At 41.6% G+C, this 3,635-nt stretch overlaps 1 protein-coding gene across 1 annotated transcript in view; it reads right to left on the bottom strand.

The window, feature by feature from the left end:
* FHOD3 (formin homology 2 domain containing 3) overlaps window positions 1-3,635 on the bottom strand; it is a 469,739-nt gene that overhangs the window by 450,208 nt on the left and 15,896 nt on the right. The gene's annotated exons all lie outside the window — the stretch shown is intronic.

A 3,635-nucleotide genomic window follows, 5' to 3' on the forward strand; every position in this document is an offset into this window, starting at 1 on the left:
GTATTCTTATTTGTAGGTTTTTCCCTTTCATCATGCCACTCCCTTCTTGCTTGCAGAGTTTCTGCTGAAAAGTCAGCTGATAACCTTATGGGGATTGCCATGGATATTACTTGTTGCTTTTAATATTTTTCCTTGTCTTTAATGTTTGTCCATTTGATTACTCTGTCTTTCAGCATCTTCCTCCTTGGGTTTATCCTGCCTGGGACTCTGTGCTTTCTGGACTTGGGTGACTGTTTCCCTTCTGATGTCAGGGAAGTTTTCAGCTATTATCTCTTCAACTGTTTTCTCAGGTCCTTTCTCTTCTGAGACCCCTATAATGCAAATGTTGGTACATCTGATATTGTCCCAGAGATCTCTGAGACTGTCCTCATTTCTTTTTATTCATTATTCTGTTCTCGGGCAATGATTTCCACCATTCTATCTTCCAGCTCACCAATTCATTCTTCTGCTTCACTTATTCTATTTATTCCTTCTAGTGTATTTTTTTTACTAAAATTATTGTATTCTTCAACTCTACTTGGTTGTTCTTTATATTTTCTTACTCTTTGTTAAAAACTTCTTGTAACGTCTCGCTCTGTGCGTCCATTGGTTCCCTGAGTTCTTGGATCACCTTTACAACCATTATGCTGAACTCTTTTCTCTTGCACACTGCCTATTTCCATTTCATTTAATTGTTCTTCTGGGGGGTTATCCTGACCCTTCATCTGGAACATATTCCTTTCCCATCTCATTTTTTTTTTAATGTGAAAACATTTTCTACATGTTTATTTGTTCTTTTTTTTTTAATTTTATTTTTAAACTTTACATAATTGTATTAGTTTTGCCAAATATCAAAATGAATCTGCCACAGGTATACATGTGTTCCCCATCCTGAACCCTCCTCCCTCATACCTCCCCATACCATCCCTCTGGGTCGTCCCAGTGAACTAGCCCCAAGCATCCAGTATCGTGCATCAAACCTGGACTGGCATCTCATTTCATACATGATATTTTACATGTTTCAATGCCATTCTCCCAAATCTTTCCACCCTCTCCCTCTCCCATAGAGTCCATAAGACTGTTCTCATTTTATTTAAATTTATCTAGACATTTCTAGTGACAACACTCCTTCCATTCCTATGGTCATACTAGGAAGAAAGATCCCATTAAGTGCGTTGAATTGAGTTGCTGAACAGCCTCTTGAGTGAACTACCAGGAAAGGTGGGGTGGGAACAGCAGTCACCAGGCATGCAGTCTCCCAACTAGTGAACCCCCGAAAGAGGCCAGACCCTAACTACCGGAAACAGCAAACCCAAAGTTCTCTTACCTGGAAGATTTTTTGTAACTCATGTTACCAGCAGTTATAAGTCAAAAATAAATGAGCGATAGACAAAATACATGCTTGAGATGCCCATAGAGGAGGAAGCACAGGATGGCAGGAGAAAATAGTTCAGAATTCCTCAGGGGTTCTGGAGAAGTTCAGACGGGCCCATTAAGAGCCCCTACTTTTATCTTCAGACAACTTCAGAGTTTCATCTGGAGGAGGTGTTTCAGTTTTGCCACAGAATTCTCCAGTCCCGTGGTCACAAAGGATCCAGGCACCTGTATGAGAACTAGCACAGTCCTTCTGAGGAAGCCGCTAGCCCACCATTCTAGAGGTGCCATCTTTTCTGTGCTCGTACGTTGAGAAAACAGGCAATTAGATTGGTAAAGTTAAACTCGAAGGGAATTTAAGAGAGCATAAAACAAAAAAGGCCTATATATTTTTAAGTTGTCTTTATCACTTATAAATCCTCTGTCTCGATATCGCCACCTCCTTCCCTGTCTGCCCCTTTGCACAGAATCCAATGATGGAAGAAATCTGAGTGGAATTTGAGACTAAAGGCTGTGGAAGCCCCTCGACGGGGGATGTGGGGCCAGATCCCAGGAGTCCATGGCAAAGGAGAGGGGCTGCCAAGGCAGAGGCTGTGGGGTGGTGAGTGCACCCAGGTCCACAGACGCTGTCCTTCATCTCCCCCAACCCCGACTTTCCCCTACCTTTGGAGCGGGTACCACTGCTGTGCCCATTGTGCAGACAGAGAAGCAAAGCTTGTAGTAATAACGGAACCTGCATAAAGTCACGTGACTGATGGAAACAGACCTGGGCTGACAGCAGAGTCCCTGACTCCACCGTCATTCGCATCATCCTGCCGTTTGCTGCACAAGTGCCCCACTCAATAACCTTCTCCAGCGTTTACTAAGGATAAAAAGTGTCCCAGGTGTTTTAAGGAACTGGTTTAACCTCAGTACTAAAATCTAACAGAAAAGGACACAAAAAATTAAGATGGAAATATCTTAAAAAATTGACAAACCAAAACTTAAAATACATGAATATAATAAAACAGGACCAAATAAGGTTTAATCCTAAGAATTCAAGAATTACATGATGTCCATGTTTATTTACCTACATCAAATATCAATGTATAGACAACATCCATCAAAGGTCTCTTAAATTTGGTAGCTTCCCTCCTCCCACCACTGTATTTTATAATTGGGTAATGCTGATTGTTATGCATTTCTTTTACATATGCCATCTTGCTGCTATTATTGACCCTAAAAATCTTTTGGCTGATTCATTTAGCTCCTTTTAGAGAAATAATCATTTCATCCATTTAAAAATAATCAGTTTATCCCATTGTTCTAGTAAATATGCCCTTGTCTTCTATTTCACAGCTGAAATTTTCAGAGGAAAATTAAATAATCATGGGTATGCTTTCCCCTCTCCCCAGTGGGATACTATGTCAGTCTGGGTTCAGCAAATAATAATCATAATAGTTGTTAACATTTATGGAATGCTTATCATTTGCCAGATGAGGTTCCAACTAATTTATACAGATTTAGTCTTCAGAAAACTCCTATGAAGTAGGTAATATGATTGCCATTTTGAAAGTCAGGAAATTGTGGCCCAGAAGAGTTATGCAACATAGCTGAAGTCACATTAAAAAGTGACAGAGCTCGAACCCAACCCAGGCAGCCTGACCCCAGAGTCTGTACGCCTACCACCTCCCTGAGGCTGCCTCCCAGCTGGGCGTGCCCTCATGCATTCCCTCACTCCACACATGTTCACTGGTGACTAGTGTGTGGTGGACTCTCTGTCAGATCCACAAAGGACCATCTGTCTCAAGACAGCAACATATAAATCCTGCCCATGAGCCTGCCATGCATATTCTGGACTCAAGACTGCAACCTCAATTCTTACCTGAATTTCCAGCCTGCTGGCCCACTCTACAAATTTCAACTTGCCGGTCTCCAAAACGGTGTGAGCCAATTACTTGAAATAAATCTCTCCCGACAGACTAGCTATATTAGACTAGATGGACAGGCATATCTTACTCGTTCTATTTCTCTGGAAAACCCTAATTAATACAAACTCTGGTATCTGCCTTCATGGAACTTCCATGTTCCAAAACTTAAACTCAGTGAGAGTCTGTCAATGCCTGTTCATCATAAGCACTTTAATGGTCTTTTTCTCCCTGATACAGGCTTATTGGATCAGTATCATAGCTGCCTCTCCTTCCAAGTTTGCCTGTTTGCAGCAGAGTGAAATGGGAGTGCATCAGTTATCAGAATCTGGTGACCAAGAGGCAAAGGCAGTTTAACTTGACCTAAAGCTCCCC

This window comes from Bison bison, unplaced genomic scaffold (genome assembly GCF_000754665.1).
Source record: "Bison bison bison isolate TAMUID 2011002044 unplaced genomic scaffold, Bison_UMD1.0 scf7180017864286, whole genome shotgun sequence".
NCBI lineage: Eukaryota > Metazoa > Chordata > Mammalia > Artiodactyla > Bovidae > Bison > Bison bison.